Consider the following 8,607-nt stretch of genomic DNA (forward strand, 5'->3'; position numbering starts at 1 on the left):
CAGAAGGAGAGAGATCCTCAGCAAGGGGTCGGACTTCTTGTCTACCTCCCATCCATGCTGGGGTTTTGTCTGTCTTGGGCTTGAACAAATCTTGTGCATGCTGTCACAAGTGCTATGAGTTCTTAAGTGCAACTGCCCTGTGGTGTTCAGACATGAACCGTCTCTCCAGTCCCCATCCAGTCTTCTTGTGAGTCCTGGGTGGCCGGAAATAAAATTCAGAAAGACAGATCAACTAAAGAAAGCAAAAAATATGAATTTCCTTGAACTATTATATAACTCAGGAGCCTCAAAAAAATGAAAACCCAAGGATCAAGGAAAAATGTCTGTGATTCTGCTTAGTTTTGATAAAGGATAAACTACTGTGCAGCCATGTAACCGGACAAAGGGTATAGGGTGTGATCTATTAGACAGCTGCAATAAGGCTTGCCCGTTCAGAGTCTTCTTCAGAGGCTTCTCTGTGAGTACAGGGCAGAGCCTCTTCTGTAATGAGGGTCTATTGATCTACAGTCAGATTAGGTAAACTAGAGGCCATTTATGGGCAGCCCTTATATGAAAAATGGGAGGGAAATTATAGGAATATTTCTAGATATTTATAACTTGTTTTGGAGAGAGTGTTTCAAGGTTTTGTGACTTGCCTTAAGGAAGGTAAATTTTGATTTCTATGTCTTTCCTCTGGGTAGAAAGGGGACAGAAGTCAAGAGGCAGCAGATGGTCAGAAATAACTTGCTTCATGGATATGTCTGAGACCTCTGTCTCCTTTTTAAAAGCACAGGTACAATGATATACTACTCCTTAGGGTATCTCTTTCTGAATCCCAACACTAATAACAGAAAACTCTCTAGATGATATCTCTTCTGATTTTCACTCCTTGCCTGTTTGTTTAGACCCTGCACAGGATTCTAAATTGAGTCCTCTAAATTCAACTGAAAAAACATATGTGTACAATTTACATTTTCACCAACCAATACCTTGGATGGTCAGACTGTCTTGTTAGCATCAACTCTTCCCAAGAATTTTCTGATCTTCCTCATTTTGTCATATGAAAGAAACATAATCTTCCACAAAATTTGTGAAGCTAAAAGAACAATTTTGCAGGGACTGAACATATGGCTCAGCTGTTAAAAGCACCAACTGCTCTTTTAGAAGACCCAGGTTTGGTTCCCAGCACCCACATGGTGACTAACAGCAAGCCATAAGAATACAGGGGATTTGATGCACTCTTCTGACCTCTATTGACACTGCACGGCATGGATACACTTACATACAATCAGACAACACTCCCATATGCACAAAATAAAAATAATAAAATACTAAGCAAAAAATTTACATAGGGAATCCATCTGAAATAATACAGTGGGCTGGGTTTTCAAACATGATGGGTAAGAATTATAGACTTATTCTAAATCTAGATTTTGTAGTGATTTTAAGGGCACAAATAGGCAAATGGAGAAAGGCCCAAAACAAGAAGTGATCAATCTTCTTACATCTAAAGACCTTCTGGACCTAGTTGATACAGGAAACATTTGTAATTTTCTTGCATTATACAGATCAAAGGCACTGAGGTCATGAAACTTCCTTTAGTCCTTGATTCTTACATTGATTTAAAGTTCAGATCGTACACAAATTCCAACAAAAGAGACCTTCATTTAAAATATTCTATGAAAAATGAGCATCCAGCCACCACATACCATCCATATCATTCAATTGATTGGCAACATTTTTTGTTAGTGTTTTTACAAGTATCGTCAGCAAGGTCACCTACTATATCATCAGTCCTTCCAACAGTCAGCATCAATTCATTTTATACTAGTTAGTGCTCCTGAAAAATGGTTTGATCCTACAGTCCACTAATTACCAAAAAGTGGTACCTAATGTACTGAATAGTTGTGACTGATAAAAGCTTACCTTAATCTGATTTCTTTGTTCTTTGACTATATCTTGAGATCACCTTGTATCTAGTGATCATTGTGAAAATTGGATTATTTTTCTCTGTATTAGTTCCCTTCTTCAGTACCATGACAAAATGTTTAACAATGGCACCATAGAGGAGGAAGGATGAATTCTGGCTCACAATTTGAGGGTACAATCCATCATGATAGGGAAGGCGTGGTGGCAGGGTCTTGAGGCTGCTGTTCCCATTGCATATGCATTTGGGAAGTCTTCAGCCAAGGATACCAATCTATAAAATTATGTGACCCACATTTATTGTGATTTTTTTCCCACCACAATTAAACTACTCTGCAAGTTCCCTCACAGATATGCCTAGAGGTTTGCCTCCCAGGTGATTTTCACTTCCATTAGATTGACAGTAAAGATTAACGATCACAAACTGAACATTCTTCCAGGGGGAGTGAACCACTATCAGTTAGGATCCTGTAAATGATGAGCCACATGTGGATAGTCAACAAAAGAAGGTGATCAAAGCAGAGAACTTCAACTGGCCTGAAGGACACTTGTGTAAAATGCTAATAGGTAGCTAGCAAAGCCCCAAGAGCAAAACTGTCATGTTGGCACTGCGTATGTGTCTTTAGAGAATGAAAGTAATTTGTAAGCATAAAGGCAACAGAAGTTCAGAGTAGAGGTAGAGACTCCAGATAAAGTAAGTGTCATTCAATAATATGGCCCGATAAGCTAACCAAAGAATAGCCATTTTAGTCCCAGGACTTTGAACCATGCAGATACTAATTATTTAGTTATACTTGTTTTATTATTTAATCTTATTGCTTGGTAGAGTATGTTGTGTTTTATTATAGCACCAGAGTGATTTGGAAGAAATTCTCCAGTGAGACAAGTACTTTACTGTACTTGCATAGTTTCAGACAAATGTATCCACATCAGAATATTATCTACAGTATATATTTCTTACATTAGTTGTGGGGACTTTTCAGGAAACATAATTAATTTTGACTAAGAAAGGGGAATTTAAAATTAGAAAGTATATGTGAGGTTTATAGTAACATAAGGTGAAGCAATACAGTTAAGTTAATATCTAAGAGAATCAGCTAGTTATTACTTTAGGTTATTTTACTATCATTCTACCAGACTTATTATCTAAAGGAATAAATGACTTTTAGCTACTAAATGCCTACACTATTTGGAGTTGTATAGAATATACTAGAATGGCTAGTATAGAACATTTAATTTTTATCATATATCGATATTTATTTTTGGCAATAAGTTATAGTCTCAAGATTCTTGCAGATTCCAAAAAGACAGTCTAATTCTTTACTGCCAATTGCTCCATTCTCAGAATAGTTCAGGACATGCACTCTAAAAATACTGTGTAAATGAAAACTGTGTTAAAATTATGTGGTCATACTCATAAAATATTGGACTAACAAAAACTATGCTTCAGTTGAGGCTGTAGCTCAGTCAGTCTATTGCTTGCCTAAGATGAACAAAGACCTGGGTTCCATGCCCAGCAATACTTATAACAGTTGGCATACACCTGTAATCCTAGGACTAGGAAGATGAAGACATGACAAGTCATGGTCATCTTTGATTACACAGAGAATTCAAGGCTAGGCTGGGTTATATGAGAACTTGTCTCAAACACAAAATAAGAAATATGATTTTTCATTTTTAAGCACAATGAGGGGATTGAGAGATGGCTCAGTTACTAAGTGCTTGCTGTACTAGTGTTAGGACCCAAGTTTGGATTCCCAGAATTACCCCTGGTAAAGGTCAAATAGTGTGCTGTCTCAACAATAATTCAAGTTTCAGAAGCCAGAGACAGGGATCCCCAAAGAAAGCAGGCTGACAAAACTATCCTTATAGGCAAACTCTATGTTTTACTGAGGGACCTTGCCTCAAAGAATACAGTTGGAAAGAAATGGAGGATGACTCCAACACCAGTCTTTCCACAGGCCTCCGCAGGCACATGCTCTTGTGCTCACAGACAACCGCCCCCTCCACATGAGAACATGCCTACATACACCAGTGGCCAATATACATACATACATACATACATATGAAAATGGAAAATGAAAAGAAAATGCATGCTAGGACACATTAGATAAAGTAAAATACAAAATGGATGGGGTAGATGATTGTACAAACTGCATTCTCTGAGAATTTCGTTAGCAGGCAGTACAGCGCCATGTACCTGGATGGATGAATGTTTTTAAGTTTGACTTATTTTTTTTCTAAATTAGAGTGTTTTGTATCAACACACTTTGACTGATACAATAAATAATTTCAGTTGAACACAGAGGCATAAAACTCAATAGGAACAAACTGTTGCTTTGCTTGGGCTAAAGAAGTAATTTTTGAGTTCAGATTTACATAATGTTATTTAGAGCATTTATGGAGATATGACACAAAAATGATTTCAGACACTCTTAAATCCATCACCTATCTTTGTGAATGATAAAATAGATAGTAAAAATATGGCTGATTAGTTTTGAAACTGACAAAATATCTGTAAGTGAATACTGGGAGAAAAATAAGATTTTTGAAACTAGTCTTAAGAATTAATTTTTATTACTAGACAGGTCTATTAATTTTAATACTGAGCAACCTATTAGATGTAGTACATGGTAGGCAAACACTCTACTACAGACATACAACTCCAACCTCACATGGACCTCTTCAGTGAAAATCTTTGGGATTCTTTGTAAGACTCAGAACAATAACAAGTTAACACATTCTTTCAGTTAATAACATGAAGTGGATGAAGCACTATTTTCTCCTGGTGATACTCAGTTGCATCTGATAATGTTGCTCCCAATACTTAGAATACAGTACCTTATTAACTAATTAATTAACTAATAATTAATTATTTTCTTTTTTACATATTTTTACTTAGGTGCCATTTTGTGATTAATCTCTAAAATGAAAATTTAAAATAAATATCTTTTGACTGACAGCTTTGGTCAGTTGTAAATTTTGATTCTATAACTTTTTGTGATATTTATTCTTAGTGATATTGATCTATTAGGTCTCCTCCACAACACAAACTCTTTAAGGACATATTCCATATCTGTCATTCACTGTTAGCTCACCATCACCTAGCACAGGACATAGGATATAATTGTCAATCCATAAATATTTGATTTATGAATATATGTTCCATCATATTGACGTAGTTATATAGAGGCAAAAGATCTGTGAGTTTCATTGTAGACATGTTGCACTTGGTAGTTCAAACATTTATACTTCAAAATGGAAAACTAGAAGTGGGTAGATTGCTCAGTGGCTAATGTGACTGACAGGCAAATGTGAGGCCTGGAGTTCAATACCTCAGAACACATGTAAATCTATGCACAGTGATTCTATGTGCCTGTAGTGTCAGGGCCCCTACAGTAAGATGGAAAACAGAACCAAGAGAATCCCCTGAAATGTGCAGGCTGGATAGCCTGATTTGCACCGTGCAGCAAATAACAGAGACTGCCTCAAAAAGGTGGAAATTGATGACTGACAACCAAGATTGTAATCTGCCCTCCAAATGTGTAACGTGCCATCCTCACCTGGAAATACACACTTAATGCACAAACATCATTTATATATCACAAACACTAAAAATCAAATAAATGATGAAATTAAAGAGTAACTAGCTCATCACCCATCACCTTTACGATGGTGTTGTCAATAAAGTAGCCATGAACCTCATGAGACTTAAATTTTTGTTAATTAATCATTTCTCAGCCTTTTTGCTAAGATCAAATGTACAATCAAATTCAATATAAAACATAGTTCCTTACTCAAACCAGTCTCATTAGATGTCCATACCATATGCAGTTGATAGTTATTATGCTGGAAAGCACAAAATAGTTATCATCAAATAAAGACCTATTGAAAGGCTTTCATTAGATACTTCATAACAGTAATTAAACACAATAATTTAAAATGAGAAATAGAGTTCCCAAGCATCTCAGACATTGTAGGGTAAGAAACGTCTGTGAGAATAACTCAGAAGTATAATACAGATGTATTTGTTTTTCTATTTTATACCAAGCTTTATAATACATGTTGGGTATAAGTTACAGATGAAGCAGTCTTGGCCTTTGCCCTAATGAGATCTAAATAGAGACCTACACAAATTAATAGGCACTCGTTCTAACATTCTTCCTAAGAATAGTACTGATGGGGGACTGGAGAAATGGCTCCATAGTTAAGAGCCCTAGCTGCCTCTGCAGATGACCCATGGTCAATTCCCAGCACTCAGCTAACAATTGTCCATAACTCCTTTTCCAGGGGATCCAACACCCTCTTCTGACCCTCATGGGCATTGTACAACACAGTTGAATTTTTACATACCTGCAGGCAATATATTCATACACTAAAAATAAGAAATAAAAATGAACAAAGTATAACAAAAATAGGGCCTGACATCATGAATTATTCTAAATTATTCATTTAAAACAGCATGGCATATAGCAATGTAATTACTCTATATTGACTGTTGATTATAGTCAAAATAGTATTACCATTTTGGTAAAGATGATGAAGGAATGGACATGAAATAATCAAGAATAATGTGTGAGGAGGACAGTAAATGAGAGAGATATACTGGTATGAGATTGATGGTTGAAAAGATGACATTTCAACTACAGGTGAGAATGAACTGGCTTGAGATGGTGAGAAATATGTTCAATAAGCAAATATATTTGAGAAGCTAGAAAGAGATTATGGCAGCTGGAACAGTACAGCTTCAATGAGTGTGGAGATAAAGGAAAGCATTACTTGATATGTTGGCTATGGTTCAGGGGTTTAAACGGAATTACTATTGTTAAATATGCTAGGAAATTTTTGGAGAGAGCATTTTACATAGAGGAAAAACATAATGTGATAATATTCTTTCAACTAAATCTGGCTCTGTATAGATGACTAAAAGCTGGTTATTAAGGTAGAAATAGTCACAGTAATACACAGATGTGTGACTATTTGGTCACCAAACTTAGTTGCCCCATAGATGCAGTTCTTAACTCTCCTACCATAGTAAACTGTCAAACACATAGTGGTTTATTAAGGAAAAGCGCTATTCTTAGTTCACACCATGTAAATACTGTACCTTGGCAGTGATTTTGATAAAGGTTAATTGTGGGTTTTTGCATGTCTTTGGAGAGACTGCAACTGTCCTACATGCCTTTGTATTTTGACCTATGCTCCAAGGAGAACGCTCAAATGGAATGCATCTTTTCCTATAGAAGAGGGTGGAAGCACAAAGCAATGGAAACATAGATTGACCAGAAGTTTCTGTGCTATTTCCACTTACTTCCTTTTAGTGCAGAGAAGTCACTTGGCCAAGCTCAACATTGACTAAGTGAGGAGCAACATGACAGGAGGAGTCAACATGGATTCTGCTAAAGATCTACCTTTCCTCAAGAGAAAAGCAGCGTTCTGGATGAAGTCTTTGTCCTCTGCACAAAGTTTTCATTTTTAAAATATTACTATTTTTCTTGTTATATCTTTAACCTGAATGTAATCTTCATGAAAAACATAAATCTGAAAAAAGTAGAGCATCTCTATTTACAATTAACCCCTCAAACATATTCTTCGCTCTGCTTCCCTGGGCCTGCAGGACCCACAATGCCTTGACTCCACCAGCATCATTCACCCTACTATCTCCTCTGCCGGTCTCTCCTCCTGGCCTGGGTTCTGTCCCATTTGTTGTCTTGGGGCCCCAGACACCTGGGGAACCACTACTGCTTCCTGATCCTCTTCCTCCAGACCAACTCAGTGCCTTCTCTGGTCCCCAGGAGCACTGCTTCTAGGCCTATCCCTGCCCTCACTTCCCTCTGATTCCTTGAGGCTGCATCACCCACCAGTCTTTTTCCAGAACCCGGGGCTGACCTTTCCTCTTCCTGATCCTTTGCATCCAGATCAACCCAGCTCCTCAGTGCATTCCCCAGGAGTTCTTGGGGCCACTACCCACCCCCATCTGCCTTTGCATATCTGCATGGTATGGCCACCAGCTGTCCTAGACCAACATCTTTCCTGGGCCCAGCTCCAAGTCCAGTCCAACCCCCAAATTCCTGCAGCCAAATTCTTTCCTGTAGGGATCCAGACCTTAGGAGAAAGCCTGAGAGCATCTGATCCTCATCTGACTTGGCCTCTGTGGGAACTCCTGAAGACAAAAGCAATCTGGCCACTCCAATATAAAATCAAAGAGAGAACCAGAAGCTTAGATGAACCAGTGTTTCATGCCCCAAAAGTAAACCACAAAGACAAGTAAAGTTCACGAAAAGAAGCAGACCTAAACTTGAAGGCTTAAGTGTCACACAAGAATGAGAAACTACAAAAGAAATTCACATGTCAAAATCACAGAGAATAAATAATAACATGAAAAACCAAAATAACATATCCCCAGCAAATACCAATAGTCCTCTAGAGGAGTACAATGAGAACCCCCTAAAGATAATGCAGGACATGGAACTCAAAAGAACAATTATAAACATGATAAAAGAATTCAGTGAATTTAAAGAACACACAAAAAAAGAAATCAAAGAACTAAAGGAAGATAGGGATGAACTTCTGAATGAATTCAGAAAAGAGTTAGAAATATTGAAGAATACTCAGGCTGAAATGAAGAAGGAAGTTTATCCCTATCTTCCTTCAGTTCTTTGATTTCTTTTTTTGTGTGTTCTTTAAATTCACAAAGAAATC

The sequence above is a fragment of the Nannospalax galili genome, unplaced genomic scaffold (genome assembly GCF_000622305.1).
Source record: "Nannospalax galili isolate Female #2095 unplaced genomic scaffold, S.galili_v1.0 scaffold203, whole genome shotgun sequence".
NCBI lineage: Eukaryota > Metazoa > Chordata > Mammalia > Rodentia > Spalacidae > Nannospalax > Nannospalax galili.